Genomic DNA, 16,708 nt, shown 5'->3' with positions numbered 1-16,708 from the left:
AAGGTCACAGAATCTTTCCTCTTCCCAGGGTGCTGTTTTAACCCATTCATTGAGTTATTAAAAAAAAAAAAACTATTATAAATTTTCTAAAATTTCACTTGGTTGCTCTTTATATTCAACATTTTGCTTTTTAATTTCTGGAATTTTGCCTCTTTGCTGAGACTTTCTATTTTTTCCATTTGCCCAGTTGTGTTTATAAATGCTCCCTGAAGTATTTTCATTATGGTTGCTTTAAAAATTGCCAGATTTTTTTTTTTCATTTAAGACAGGGAAAATTTTATTCAAATCCAACAGAGAAATGGACAGCTTGGATCTATAACAAGAGATCCAAGATCATGCATTGTATTTTAAAGCATGAGTCAATAATTGTATATGAGAGTATACACTGCTACATACAAATTAACTATCAGAGCACAACTTTTCAATGTTCAAAACAGAATAAACTTCCCTATAAAAGCAGTATCTTTGTGATATTATTAACTTTAGTATTCCTCTCCTTCACCCTCTCCTACAACAGAATCCACACCAACCTCCTCATAATCCTTTTCAAGGGCAGCCGTGTCCTCATGGGCCTCAGAAAACTCTCCTTCCTCCACGCCCTCACCCACATAAACAAATACCTGTGAACAAACGCATGTTTGGCATTCGTCAAGTCAGACTTGTGGTCCAGGGGAGCCCAGGCCTCGGCAATGGTTGTGGTGTTGCCCTGCATACACCCAGCTTGCTGTACTTTAGCCAGCTCTCTGCCAGGTATACCAGAGTGGGAAGCTAGTAGTTAATGCCCACTTTGAAGCCAGTGGGGGACTAGTCCACAGAATGGATGGTATGCTTGGTCTTGATTGTGGCAATGGCATCACTGATGTCTTTGGAAACCACATTGCCATGCTACAAGAGGCAGCAAGCCATGCAATTACCATGGTGAGGGGCATATTTCAGCATTTGGTGGCTGGCTCAAAGCATGCATTGGTGATCTCTGCTACCGAAAGAGGTTCATGGCAGGGGCATATGTGGCCAGAGGGAAATGGCTGCAGGGATAGGGCACCAGATTGATCTGGAACTCCATCAGATCAACATTCAGGGCTCCATCAAATCTGAGGGAAGGAGTGATAGAGGACACAATCTGACCTATTATTCTATTTAGGTTAGTGTAAATTGGGTGTTCAGTATTTAGGTTTCTAGGATAGATGTCACAGACAGCCTCACTATCTACCATGAAAGCACAATCAGAGTTCTCCAGGGTTGTCTGTGTAGTGGAGGATGGAGTTGTAGAACTCAATTACAGCTGTGGAAACCTGGCAAGCTGAGTAAATGGTTAACTCCAGCTTGGACTCTTTGTTATAATCAACAGAAAGATGTTTCTTCAGAAAGGAGGTGAACCCAGAACCAGTTCCCCCTCTAAAACTCTGGAAAACCAAGAAGCCCTGGGGACCTGTGCACTGGTTGGCCAGTTTCTGAATTCAGTCCAAGACAAGATCAATGATCTTGTCAATTGTGTAGTGCCCTCGGGCACAGTTATCAGCAGCATCTTCCTTGCCTGTGAAGAGGTACTCATGATGGAAGAGCTGGTGGAGGTGCTAGTGTGAACTTCATCAAGGACTATGGGTTCTAGGTCTACAAACACTGCCCTGGGCACATGCTTGCCACCACCTATCTCACTGAGAAGGTGAAGAAGTCATCTCCTCCCCTCAATGGACTTGTGACTTGGCATCTGACAATTGGGCTGGATGCCATGGTCTAGGCAACAGAGCTCCTAGCGGGCATTGCCAATCTGGACACCAGCATAGCCAACATGGATCGAAATGCATTCAGACATAGTTGCTGCTTCGTGCTGCCAAACAGATGGGGAAGAAGAAGACAGGTTGTTACTTCTTATAGAGTGACTCTTAGGTGGTCAATGTAAGAGAACCTTTAAACCATGTTGGATAATTCTAGTATCTATGTCCTCTTGGTGTCGGAATCTGTCCGTGGATTTTTCCCACTCAGTTTTAAATCTCCCTTCTTTGCCTTGCTCCTCCTGAGAGGGTAGGGGCAAAAATCCTGACTCAAGTAGTGCTCCTGTAACACTACCCCAGGCAGGAGGGAAAGGCTATTACACTGCCCTTAAGAGGCAGGTGGAGGTCTTATCTCCTGTGTGCTCTCCACTGACAATACCACAGAGGCTGGGCTACTTTGTTAATAGCCTAGAAGTCTAGGCTCCATATGACCTTGGCTAGAAGGAGTGGGAGGAGGACTATGTTTTTCTTTGATGTCTGTCTGGAGTAGGACAGTCATTGTTTAAAAGTTGTTTTGTTAGGCTTCCTCTTTCCTGTCTGTTGGCTAGAAAAAAATGCTTTTTCCCAGGACTTTTTTTCCCCCTGTACCTGCTGACATTTCCCAGTTGCCAGCTTCTCTAGCACCCTACCCTGTATGGATGTATAAGACAAAAAACAAAGCCAAACAAAACCCCAAAATCCCATCACTGTGTTGTCCCTTGGGTTCTAAAGTCCCTAACCAGTCTACCTTCTTTCTCTACCTTTCAGAGTCTTTCATTTGTTTAATATGTTTAGTCATTCTTATCAGGAAGAAGAAGGAAAAAAGTATATCTATTGCATCTTCCTAGAACCAGAACATTCAAGTATTCTATATATAATTACAAAGAGTTCATTCTTGTTCTGATTGTTTCCTTTTTTCAGAACATTTTATTTCATATCTTGTCTCTATAATGACAGTAATTATAGTTGACTTTTTTTAAGTTGTCCTTTCTTCCCACAATTTTCTATTCTCGTTTCTTTAAATTCCTCTCCCTCTTCTGTTTTTCAATACTAAAAAATTCAGGAATCTTTTTATTATTTTGGTAATTTATTTTCATATTATATCACAAGCATTTTCCATGTCACTACACATCTTTCATAATTATAATTTAATACCAATTCCTCTACTTTTTCATTTCTCATTGCCATGACTATTTTAGAACCTACATCATTCTTCATTTCATGTTTTAGACTTAATATTTTTAGAGTAGTTTTAGGTTCATAATAAAGCTGAGACTGAAGTACAGAGATTTTCTATTTCCCTTCCCCTGCACTGCATAGCCTCTCCTATTATCAGCATTACTCATCAATGTGATGCTTTTGTTACTAAGGAAGAACTTTCATTGACACATCATAATCACCCAAGGTCCACAGTTTATCTTAGAGTTCACTCTTGATGTTGTACATTCTGTGAGTCTGTACAAATGTATGATGATAAGCTTTCACCATTATAATATACAGAGTAGTTCACTGTCGTAAAAATTCCCTATCCTCTATTTATTCACACCACAGCATCCATAACCTCTGGTAACCACTGATCTTTTTGTCTCCACTGTGTTGTCTTTTCCAAAACATCATATAGTTGGAATAATACAGCATGTAACTTTTTTTAGATTGATTTCTTTCACTTAGTAATATGTATTTAAGTTTCCTTCACGTCTTTTTCTGGGTTACCACAGTTTATTTACCCATTCACCTACTGAGAGACATCTTGGTTGCTTCCAAGTTTTGGCAATTATGAGTAAAACCATTATAAATATCTGTGGACAGATTTAGGTGTGGACGTAAGTTTTCAACTTGTTTGGGTAAATACCAAGGAGCAAGATTGCTGGATTATATGATGACTATGTTTAGTTTTTGAAGAATCCACCAAACTTCTTCTCAAGTGGCTGTACCATTTTGCATTCCTATTAGTAATGGATGATAATTCTTGCTGTTCCACATCCTTACCAGCATTTGCTGTCGTCAATGTTCTTGATTTCAGGCATTGTAGTAAGTGTGATTCTCTTAATTTCTGTTTCTGGTATGACATGATTGGAGCATCTTTTTACATGCTTATTTTTACATCTGTTCATGTATCTTCTTTGGTGAGGTGTTTGCTAAGGTCTTTGGTCATTTTAATTGGGTTGTTTTCTTACTGTTGAGTCTTGAGAGTTCTTTGTATATTTTGGAAAACACCCTTTATCAGTTGCCTTTTGCTAATATTTTCTCCATTGTGTGACTTGTCTTCTAATTTTCTTGAAACTGTCTTTCACGGAGAAGATTTTAATGAAGTCATGCTTGTTGATTATATATTTCACAGTTCATGACTGGTTTATCTAAAAAGGCATCACTATGCCCAAGGGCTTCCAGGTTTCCCCCTATGTTATCTTCTAGTAATTTTATAAGGGAACCACTTTTTAAAAGTAAGACATTAAAAACTTGGACTCTCTGTGTAAGTGGTCAGGGCTTATCAATCATTGGGCTTATTTTACTGTAAGTGAAAAGTTATAGCTTTTAAAATTGAGGATAAAACACAATTGTTGATATAAGATGTCCCTTTTTTTCTGGGGTGGTTTAGATTCTCTAGTCCTCAGATATTGTGCCTTCATTAAGATGAGCTATAATCCCAGCTACTTAATATTCTAAAAATGAATACAGTAAGAGAGCTAGGTACCCAAATGTCTATGTAGAGTTTTCACCTAATCTTTCTCTTCAACACATGTCCTTTTTCCCCATGCCTTCTCCATGTCTTCTCTCATGTCTCCTGGATACACTGTCTCTTACATCACCAAAGTCTCAAAATCTGCTGTATATCCAGTCTCCCATCAACAGAAGGGGTAGTTGACTGGTCTAGACATTACATATCCATATTTTCAACCAATTCTTATGGTTTCAACTTAGTCCCTGGCCTACTACTCCTAGGGTAAGTTGAGTTTCCAATCCCTGAGCATTTGGGGAATGCTATGGCAAAAACTAGATTTACTTTCTATTAGTATTAACTTCTGTGGTCACCCAAGTTCTTCCATTAACCAAGCAAGTGATTGCTCTTTCATCTCCTTTATACCTTGCAAATTGTAGAATTACTTATCTGCTATTATTTCTTCTCTTTTCTCTTTGTGAATTTATACCTTTATTATTATCTTACTGACATTTTAATGGAATTTAAAGAAGAAGAGATAAGTATGCATGGTCACTATGCCATATTAAAAAGTCTAACACTACCCCTATTTATCTATAATATTTGTACTCTATGTTAAAGATTTCTATTGGGCCACTAAATAGTTGATACTATATGCTAAGTGAGGTTGATTAGCTATGATTTTCCTGACTTACCTGAATACTTCAGTAACTATTATATTTTAATCATATATTAAGCTATGTATGTCAAGACTCATGAATAATATAATCACTAATACATAATTGCATTTTTACCTTCAGAGGATGAAGTAAACTTCAAACAGACAATGGTAGGCTAAGACTGTAAGTTCATTTGAGAATAAATTTATTAGAATGAGGAAAGACAAAATCATGACTTACTAACCAATTTTGAATTTCTCTTGGTAACCATAAAATATAGTGAAGAGTCACTAAAATTTTTTCTAGGGCTTCATTTTTTTATAACTAGTTTGAACTACTGAATTCATATATTTGTACATCATATGAGTAAAAACACTCATTTTAAATGATAGTTCATTGATTTGTACATAACCCTACCTTTTCTTAGTTCTCACTAGTCTATGTATTCAAAGGAGCCTATTATTATTTAAATGCCCAGATCTTGCTGTTTTATTTCCCCTATTTACCTACTCAAAACTTAAGCCCTCTTTAAGGTAACTTCTCCCATCCCTTCAAATATTGCTGGGCTACTTCAGGAGCTGAATCACCTGTCCACAGTATCAATGTGCATCATTTCTTCTTACCCCCTTAGCACTACTTCCTTCCATAAATCATCTCTTCTGATCTAAGCTCACTTTGGAACCAGAGCTCACTTTTATCATTTTAAGGTTTGACCAACCACCATTATTTCTATGTGCCTTCAAAACTTAGCTTTAGGCATCTTCTGTCCTTGGGTTAGTTGCTATATCCCAGGGTTACTGTTGTAGCTTCTCACTCAGTGCTGATGGTTACCACTGCTGCAGCTGGTCAGGGTCTGCCCTGCACCATCTCTGACTTCTGCCATTCTGACAATTCATGGGTGCACAATTCTGCTGACCATTGTGCCTGATGGAGTTAGCCAGTTCTCAGTCTGCGGTGAAGTACAAGGGAAATGGATTCCTCCTCTATGTATTGAAAGCATTTTAGGATTCCCAGGGAAATGCTATGTGCTTTCTAACATGTTGCAGTGCTTACTAAACAGTTCTCTGATTTCACTTATGGGCATATGTAACTCTGAGGTTACAACACACATTTTAGTTGGCAGTGTCAGAACAGAATCCAGACCTAGAACATAGACCTTTTGATCCTAATTTTCACATGCCAGTGGTTTTCATCTGGAGGTAATGTTGCACCCCTGCTCTTCCCAGAGGATATCTATCAATGTCTGGAAACACTTTTGGTTGTCACTCTTGCATCTAGTAGGTAGAGGCCAGGGATGCTCCTAAATGCTCTACAAAGTAGAGATCAGTTCGGCTCTCCACAAGGAATTTTCCATCTCTGCGACAATATGGATGGACCTAGAAAGAATTATGCTAAATGAGATGAGATAGAGAACGAGTAATACCACATGATCTTGCTTGTGTGTGGCACCCCCAAAATATAACAAATGGATAAACAAAAACAGAATCAGATCTATAAATACAGAGAACAAACAGATGGTTGCCAGAGAGGAGAGGAGTTGGGGGATGGGCAAACTGGGTGAAGGGGAGTGGGAGGTCCAGGTTTCCAGTAATGGAATGAATAAACCAAGGGAATAAAAAGGTGCAGCACAGGGAATATAGTCAATGGTATTATAATAGAGTTGTATGGTAACAGAGGGTAGCTACACTTGTGGTGAGAGGACACCATAACATATAAATTTGTCAAGTCACTATGTTGCACACCTGAAATCAATGTAACTTTATGTGTCATCTATACTAAAATTAAAAAAAAAAAGTCAATTGCACCAGGATTGAGAAAGCCTGTCATAAGGAATATAATGGAACAGGCAGGCACCCACAGCATGACAAAGAAATCCTGAAAACTCTAATCACTCTGTGGATAATTCAGATTTTTTTTTCTGCAGAAATAAGAGCTTTAGAAACGGTTTGAAATGAACTCAATGTATACCTAATTTTTAAGTACTGCAAATTGTAACAAGTTTCCCATATAATAATAGCTGCAGAATTTGTGGAATCCTATGAGGGAACACAAAAATCTAAGGCCTAACTTTTTAGCAGGTTTACCTCATATTAATTTTTACCATGACAAAAACATTTCCTTTGGTTTTAAAAATAAATTCAAACAAAGGGAGGTAACTGTGGGTTAAAATGATATGATATAGACTAATATGTCTCCTTCCAGCTGTCTATGGTAAGCAGTAAATTTTCTAAATGAATGAAAACGTCCAAGAGCATTGGAAACAAAGGCTAGCAAGAGACCTCATGGTACCATCTGAAAGGATTTCTGTTAAATGGGAATGAACTGAAATTAAAAGCCACAACATCTGAGTTAGAAGGCATTGACTGAATGGGAATGAATTGAATAAGCCTTTGGCTTTCTTTTATTGTTTGGCATAATTAGGGAGCACAGTGGCTGCACCAAACAGAAATCCAAGAATCCCCATGCCATTTTCGCCCACAGTCCTGATGTGAAAAATAAACTGTGAGACAGCCAGAAATATGTCTTTTTTCTACACCCATCTTCACTTACTTCAACCTTTTGTATTTCCTTTCCATCCATAACTCTGAGTATGTAGTATTAGAAGAGGAAGGGAGGATGATAGCATTTTGCATCCTGAAATGCATATATACAGCCATACAAAATACCTAAGGAGAGAGGCAGACTTTCAGAGCGAGTCCCAGAAGGACAGCACACTTCCAGTTCTGCCCCATATTACATCTGGACAAAAAAAAAAAAAAAAAAAAAACAAAAAAAAAAACAAAAAAAAAAAAAAACAAAAAAAAGCATGAAAATGCTTCTTTGGCAAAGAATTTGCCCATCTCAACCTTCGCAGACTTAAATTCTGCTGAAAACAGTCATATGAGTTCCTATTTGATAATATAAACTGCATTTAGGGTAGTAAAGAGTACTTTTCTACCTATCTTAGATGTTAGAAAGGGAATCATGAAACATCTAAGTAGCGAAGGCTGCGGACATTGTTGACATGCTTGGGGATAGGGTTTGTATTTGTTTCCTATTGCTACTTAACACAAATTTACAGATTTAAGCAACACACATTTATTATCTTAATCTCAAGGTCAGAAATCTCATGTATGTTTTACTTGGCTAGATTCAAGGTGTTGGCAGGGTTGCACTCCTTGCAGAGTCTCTAGGGGATAATACATTTCCATCTCTTTTTCAGCCTCTAGAGGCTGCCCACATTCCTGAGTTTATGGCCCCCTTTCTCCATCTTCAGAGCCAGGAGTGGGTGGTCAAGTCCTCTTCATGCTATATCACTTCAGTCCTCTGTTTTTGCCTTTACATCTCCTTTTCTGACTCTGATTCCCCACTTCCTTCTTTTTCTTAGAAGGATGCATGTGAATACATTGAGTCCGTCTGGTAATCCAGAACAATCTACCTCAAGATCCTTAGCCAATTCATATCTGCAAAGTCCTTTCTGCAAGGTAACATATGCATAGGTCTGGGGAACCAGGACTTGAACATCTCTGGGAACCATCGAATGTCTACTACATAGCACTTCACCAAAGAGTAAGTACACAAACAGAAAACTTGTAACTTGAGGCATGTAAATTAGTCTACTTGAAAGAGAATCCGATAAGGAGAGTTAAACGTGAATTTCTATTTCTCCTCGCTATAGGAAGAGTTAGTGTTGCTTCCCTCAGTGCTCACGCTGCTCTTTCACACTATCTACCAGGGCAAGGCTAGATAGCACTTACAGATGTATAAGATAATCTGTGGACACAGAACAGTCACAAACAGCCGGCTCACACTACAAGCAAAAAGACTCAAAAGTGGGACACCTGGGTGATTCAGTGGTTGAGTGTCTGCCTTCAGCTCATGGCATGATCCCAAGGTCCCGGGATCCAGTCCCATGTCGGGCTCCCTGCAGGGAGCCTCCTTCTCCCTCTGCCTGTGTCCCTGTCTCTGTGTGTCTCTCATGAATAAATAAATAAAATCTTAGAAAAAAAAAAACTCAAGAGGAACACAATACCTGTACTCTCCGTAGACTTTTCTTGTATTTCCCTTGACTTATCTCTTTAACCAAGATGCTTCCCCAACTTGTCCCTTTAGTTTTTCATGTCCTTTTTTTTTAATAGCTGTTGCCTACATTGTACCAAGTATTACTCTAAATACTTTATAGGTATTATCTGACTTAAATCTCTCAACAATATATAATGTAGATATTTTTATCAGACACAAATTAGGGACACTGTCCTTCCTACTCTGTTGTCCTTTGTGGATTAGCCCAACAGAGACTTCATTGCCCTGGCCTGTCCAACAAGGAAGAGGAGGATCAGATACCAGGCACAGTGCTGATACTCAATGTATTAAATACATTGAATGAAACATCTTTTTTTTTTTCCTGATAAGACTGAGATGGTGGGGCAGAGTTGGTTATTTCTATTTCAGTTAAAATTCTTGTCAGTCTCAAATCCTATCAGTAGATGTCATTTAATTGTAAGTGGAAAAAGCTTGTGACCACCCTTAAAAATCATCATGAAACTTACATCTCCATCTGTCATGTAATTATCAATTGTCACTATATATACAAACACATACCTATGCGAGTTTGGAAGTCCTACCAGGACATGGATGGCAGAAAAGACCCTTGTTTTAGAAAAATAAATCCCAATACTCTTCCCTATTGCCTTTCTGCCTATTTGTTCTTCTACTTTTATTGACTTCCTGGTCTTTGGTTTTTGCTTGCTTATCTATATATGCAGTGTAATCTGAAGAAATGAGGAACAAAAACCACCAGCTTTAAGAAAAACCTGGGCAAAAGTCTTGGCTTTGCCAATTACTGGGTATATATCTTTGATTCCATGCAAGCAACTTCTTTTTTACATCAGTTTCCCCATTTGTAAATGGAAAGTAATGGCCTGTCTTGAGGGGTTAGTTTTGAGGTTTCGTTTATGTTAGAGAGTAGATGGCTAATAAACGCTAAATTATTTTGCTGATATAATTTTTGATAGTGCTATTGTAGTGATATTCAACTCAGCATGTTTGAGGATTTAATAAGTAAATATGTTGAGAGTTTTTAGAACATTGCCAGGCCAAACAAAATTCATTTCATATAAATACTTTTCAGCAATTATTATTTTATTAAATCAGCTTATCTTTGCTTCATGGTTTCTGCTTGTCTTTTAAAACTAGTTTTCCCAGTTCTCATCTACGCAAGTATCCAGACTTCATATTCAATCTCATTGCTTTGTAATACTGGCTTGCTCCTCCTGATATTATTTAACACCCTTGACCTGATCAATTCCATCTGAGCTCATAACATAAAAACACCCTTCCACCTAAGTAGCCTCCTGGAATTGGCTTGACCTCTGCTGACCCTCCTTTGTTCCACCATAACGAATATCCCAGTATGACAATACTCTAGGCTCTATGAATATTATAGAATCATAAAGCCAAGACGTTATTTGATGTTGTTGCTCTGTGCACTAAAATATTTCTCCATATCTCATCCTCAATTATGACGGTCTAGAGCTGGGAATGACAAATATTTTTTTGTAAAGGGGCCAGATACTAAGTATTTCAGACTATGTAGGCCAGACAGTCTGTGTGGCAACTACTCAACCCTGCAAATACAACACAGAAGCAGCCATTAAAATATGCAAGTAAGTAAGTGTGGCTGTGTATCAAAAGTATTTACAAAAGTAAACAACAGGCTGGATTTGACCCACAGACCATACTTTGCTTATTCGTATCTTAGAGCATGGATTTTCATCAAGAGTGGTATTACTCCCAATAAGGTATAGATTGGATCTCGGGGGGTGAGCAGCAGAAAATTTTACACTTTATATAAAGCACAGATATATATATATAATACAAAAGCAGAGTCTGGGTTGAAAATGTCTCCAAAAATTTATGTACACTCAGAACTTGAATGTGACTTTTATTAGGGTGGGCCCTAATCCAATTGCTGGTGCCTTTGTAAGAAGAGGGCAATTTGGCTGGAGAGAAGCACAATGGGGGGGATGGTGTAAAGACACACAGGGAGACTATCCTATGATTGAAGCGATGTTTCTACAAGCCAAAGAACGTCAAGATCCCTGGTAAGAGAAAGAGAAAGAGAAGAAAAGAAAAGAGGGAAAAAAAGAAAAAAAAAAAAGGGCAAGCTAGAAAGAAGCAAGAAAGATCCTTCTCCATAACCTTCAGAAAAAGCACATCCTGCCAGCATCTTGATATCAGATTTCTAGCCACTGGAATTTTAAAACAACAAATTTCTGTTGCTTTAAGCTATTTGTATTTATTTTGTTATGGCAGCCCTAGGAAAGTAATACCACAGATAACAGAGTATCTGTGGTATTAGAACTTCATAGGAATAAGATGGTGATTATGGAAAAATATTTTAAAAGGCTCCAAGGGGTTGATAATTTTTTTTTAAATGTTGAAAACAATTGCTGTAGATGTACTGTTTTGCTGGCCAGGTTGACAGGATTTCAGACAAGAACTAAAATTTCTTTTTAAAATACTTTCTGCTTATTTAATCTGACCCCATGCCTACCTCTTCAAAATCCACTGACTGATTTTCATCCTCAATCCATCTCTATAGCTCCAACTAAGGAATGATGACTTTGTATTTCATCAGATGGATTTAACCTTTACTCTTGCTCACATTTACCCTAAGAGATAAAAACATAGAAATGATAAGAATTGAAGTGCTGACCACAAATTAGGGAGCTTCTCAATGTCTAATATGCTAAAGAATTTGGTGGTTCCAATTCTAACTTCCAACATGAGGTGGAATGAGATATAACATACTTCCATAACAATTTCCAAATTCCAGGACACTACTGAACTTATATTTACACTATCAGACTATGAACTAAATTTGGAGAGATCAACATTTCTAAGCCTGATTTAGAGAGAACGAAACTGAACTTTGGAGATGCTAAGAAACCTCTTCAACGTTATAAACATGTGAGTTGTCAGGTGTGGATTTGACACGGGTAATTGTTTTTTGATTTGTGTGTGTGTGTGTTTTAAAGTTTTATTTATTCATGACAGAGAGAGAGAGAGGGAGAGACAGAGGGAGAGAGAGGCAGAGGGAGAAGCAGGCTCTACACGGGAAGCCTGATGCAGGACTCGATCCCAAGACCTCAGAATCATGATCTGGGCCAAAGGCAGATGCTCAACTACCAAGCCACCCAGGTGCCCTTGACACGGTAATTGTATCTTAATACTGTGTTACTCTGTATCTGAGACCCACAGGAAAGAAGAGTCTAGGGGAACCACACCTAAATCTGCTATTGCAGAGATTGATTCTATTACTTAGATGCTCATGCCAGAATGAATGATATTTGGAAGATGAAAAACAGTTTCCATACTCAGAAATTATCTTTTTTAAAAAAGGTTTTATTTACTCATGAGCTCAGAAATAATCTTGACAGGTTAGCCAGAAAATACCTGATGGCCAGCCACGTATGCAGGTGGGGAACACCTCTCTCCAAAGATCTCAGGTTGAGCTATCTTGGGCTTAACTCTGGAGAATTCCCATCTCTCCTATCAGCCTCCTCTGTCCCAAAAGAGACAGCATGTTTTATTGAATAAATGCTAAGAATCTTCAATATGCTAGGCATTCTTCTAGGGCTCTTTAAAAGGCCAAAGAACTTAAAAATCATGTGTTCTCCTGGAGTTTATATGGTAGTCAGTGTGCAACAGACAGACAATAAGTAAAATAAATAAAAATACAGAGTATACCACATGGTGCTATCAAGGTAAGTGGTTAAGACAACAGAAGAAAATGCATGGCTCTAACACAGAATAAGTGTGTGGCCTTAGTTGAGTCACCTGTGGTTATTTCAGTTTTTGCATTTGTAAAATGAAAAGATTACCAGAACTTGCGAACTAGGATGGCTGGAAGCCCTAAGGTCCCAGCCTGAAACACAAGCCTCATTAATTCTTATTGTATGAAAAGAAACAAAACCAGAGGTAGCACTAGGGATGGACATGGTGGTGGTGGGTATGGGCATGGTGGTGGGGACGACTCAGGAGGCTAAGGCTGTGAAAACTTGGGTTTGGGATCCTGCCTCTGTCACTTATTCTATTACTCTGGAAACATCTAACCTCTCTTGAGTCTCTGTTTTTGTGTTTTTTTTTTTTTTTTTTTGTTTATTTCAGTAGGATGTAAAACAGAAATATGACTACTAACCATGTGGGTCTGAGGTAGAATGGGATGCCTGTTTGAAATTTAAACTCAGGGTTAGTTAGGTTAAACCTGAAAGTGGCATGGACATAAAATATGTAACTCATGACTTTTTGTTTTCCTCTTCATCCCTCAGCCATGGTGACAGAGAGGCTTTTCCCAGAGTCCTAGAGGGAAATGTTGAGAAGACTGCTGGCATTGCCATGTGGTCCAAATATCTCTGAAGAAATGTCGAAGGACCTCATATCAGCAGTGGTGTTTTACTTTTGCCATTTAATAGGGCTCTCTTCTCCAAATACAACATTTTGAGAGTATCATTAAGTATCTCTGTGGGTAATTTCGATCTTGCAATATGTCTCAGTCAGCTCAGGATGCTATAACAAGAATACCATAGACTGGATTAAACAAGAAATATTTCAGTTATCACACTTTTGGAGGCAATGAAGTCCAAGACGAGGGAGTTAGCAGATCCATTCTCTGGTAAAAACACTCTTCCCAGTTTGCAGATGGCCATTTTCTCCTTGTATCCTCACATGGTGGAGAGAGAGGAAACAAGCTCTCTAGTGTCTTCTTATAAGAGCACTAATCCCATTAGGAGGACTCCATGTTCATTACCTCCCTAAGATCCCCACCTCCATATATTGTCACATTGGAGATGATGGTATCAATAAGAGAGTTTTTTGGGGGACACAAACATTCTGTCCATAGCACGTAGCCCCATGAACTCTGGCTCCACATTCATAGCCATACCACTAAGCATTATATGAGCTCTGATTCTTATCCAAATAATCTTAAAATGAGATAATATGGCTACATAATAGGACTACCAAAGATTAATCTTGGGAAGACCTCTACCATACTACCTGCTACTTTAGGTAGTGCCAAGTGGGTTTACCTAATATCCTTACTAAAATTTCACTATTGGGATCCCTGGGTGGCGCAGCGGTTTGGCGCCTGCCTTTGGCCCAGGGCGCGATCCTGGAGACCCTGGATCGAATCCCACGTCGGGCTCCCGGTGCATGGAGCCTGCTTCTCCCTCTGCCTGTGTCTCTGCCCCCCTCTCTCTCTCTCTCTCTGTGACTATCATAAATAAATAAAAATTAATAAAAAAAATTAAAAAAAAATTCACTATTTTTTCCCTAAACAAGTAAACAGACTACTTTTAAAAGTGTCTATTTGCTGAACCAGTAATTTTCTTGATAAAGGTACTGGTATCCTCTGATATAACCATTTTTTGTTAGGTCTAGAATCAGAAAATCAGTAATTATGCTTTTTTTCTCTCTAAGTAGAATGAGATCATATGTTTAAAGAAGTAACAATGACAAAAACATATAATTCATCAGTCCCAGAGCAGTTCTAAATGAAAAAAAAAAAACAATACCTATTCTTTGTTTCAGAATTGTTTAAACATCTTCATCAAATTTTCCCTGAAGCAAAATTATAGAAAGTGGAAAAGAACAATCCAGAAAATATATAGACAGTTCTGAATAATTTAACACTTAATAAATTTTCAAGTACCTATCTAAGTAAATCTTTGTAATTTTCTTAACCATTCCATAATAGAACCTTCTGGACTTAACCATATCTCTATGAGGCATGCTATGGCTCTGTTGAGATCACTTTTATATTCAGAAAAAAATATATACACATACATAACTGGTCAAAGCATTGACTTAGAACTTAAAAAGTATGAGAAATCTCTTTTGGCAGAAAACTACCTATTTTTTTAAGAGTTTTTAAGTCTTATTATTTTATATGGCCTACAATGTTAGATTTAGGTGTACGATCATAGTGATTCAACAATTCAATACATTACTCAGTGTTCATCATGATAAAATGTAGTTAACACTTGTTACCATAAACAATATTATTAACTATATCCCCTATGCTTGTACTTTTCATCATTGTTACTTATTTTGTAAATGGAAATTAATGGTTCTATATCCTTTTCTCAAATGTAGTATACATGCACAATGGAGTATTAGTCTTTAAAAAAATAGACTTTGCCATTTGCAATAGTATAGATGGAACTAGAAGGTACTATGTGATCTGAAATAAATCTGAAAGACAAATGCCGTATGACTTCACTTATTGTGGAATTTAAAACAATGAACAACAAAAATAAAGAAAGAAAGAAAAGAAAATGACTCATAGAGACAGATGAGAAACTTGTGGTAGCCAGAAGGGAGAGGATTGGAGGGGTGTGAACATTAGGGGAAAGGATAAAGAGGTAGCAACTTCCTTTTATAAAATAAGCTACCTATGAATATAGTTAAGGCTCAAGCATTTATTAATTTTTTTTAAATTTCTCACTTTCATATTACGTTTTTTTTTTTTTTTCAAATTTTACCAACTTCTATGACTTTATTTTATGGCTATTCAATTCTGAAGGATGCCTGTTTCCTTCAACTGAGGAATCTTTTCCTCAGCCACCATTTTGGTTATATGCTGATGGTGCCCAATGGTTTGTGATGTAGGTAACCATACCCTGGCCATTAGGACAACCTATCAGTAATAAATCCTTCAGGCTGTTAGCCATAGAAAATCCTATAATGAATAAAGGAAGCAAGTGGGTATTTTTCTTGATATAAAAAGAATTGTGGGGTTAGTCTGCTCCTGGTATTGACTGAGCATCTCAATGATGCCACCAGGGCTGGCAGTCTTTCTATCCTTGAAGGTTGGCTTTTAGTCTTCATGTAGGTCACAAGATGGCTGCTATGCTCCAGATACCAAGTTTGTCTTCAAGCTCAGAACACTGGATAAAGAATAGCACCAATACATTCTTCCTGCATCACCAGAAAATTAAAAATCCTTCCAGAAGCCTCCATTTCATTGGCCAGAACATAAATCAATACAATAACACAGATTAAAATCACAGTAAATCTACATGGAAGGCCAAATATGATGTAGTAGATAGTATTTCAGAATACTTTTCACTGTTTAATTTTATGTTAACATTTACTGTAAGAGTTTTCTATACATTCATGTTCACATGAATACAGTCACTACAACAGTACGCTCCTGGGTAAATGGAAAGGATGGAATGTTTTCCTGTTTTTTGTTTGTTTCTTTGTTTGTTTTCCAAAATGTCTGAGTAACAGTTGCAATGGGGATTTTTATAAAAGTTGATATTTAATAATAACAGAATAAGTACACCAAAATTTGTGAACAAATAGTACTTTTCAGGAAAAATGCAAGAATTTTGAAATGACTGAAAGGTGAATCACTGATGTCATGCTTGCAGAGTTCAGGGAACTGCTCCTCTGGACCGGATCTTCAGTTTTAGCAGCTCCAGCTTTTCAATCTCTTCTCCATTCTGCTTTCAATGAGGCTAACTACTGAAGGAGAGAATTTGTGGGAGGCACATGGCACTCCATATTTTCCCCAGCTCTTGAGGTAAACATTCATCCTTGCCAAGTGGAGAAACACGGGACCTAGTGTTTATGTCAGAAATGCATTATAT

General features: G+C 37.8%; 1 pseudogene; it reads right to left on the bottom strand.

Moving 5' to 3' along the window:
* Positions 1-482: 482 nt before the first annotated feature.
* On the bottom strand, positions 483-1,813 carry LOC129514232 (tubulin alpha-1A chain-like; annotated as a pseudogene).
* Positions 1,814-16,708: the final 14,895 nt, after the last annotated feature.

This window comes from Nyctereutes procyonoides, unplaced genomic scaffold (genome assembly GCF_905146905.1).
Source record: "Nyctereutes procyonoides isolate TBG_1078 unplaced genomic scaffold, NYPRO_anot_genome, whole genome shotgun sequence".
Classification (NCBI taxonomy): Eukaryota; Metazoa; Chordata; class Mammalia; order Carnivora; family Canidae; genus Nyctereutes; species Nyctereutes procyonoides.
The sequence above is the reverse complement of the archived record's forward strand: the minus strand, read 5'-3'. Positions and strand labels throughout refer to the sequence as shown.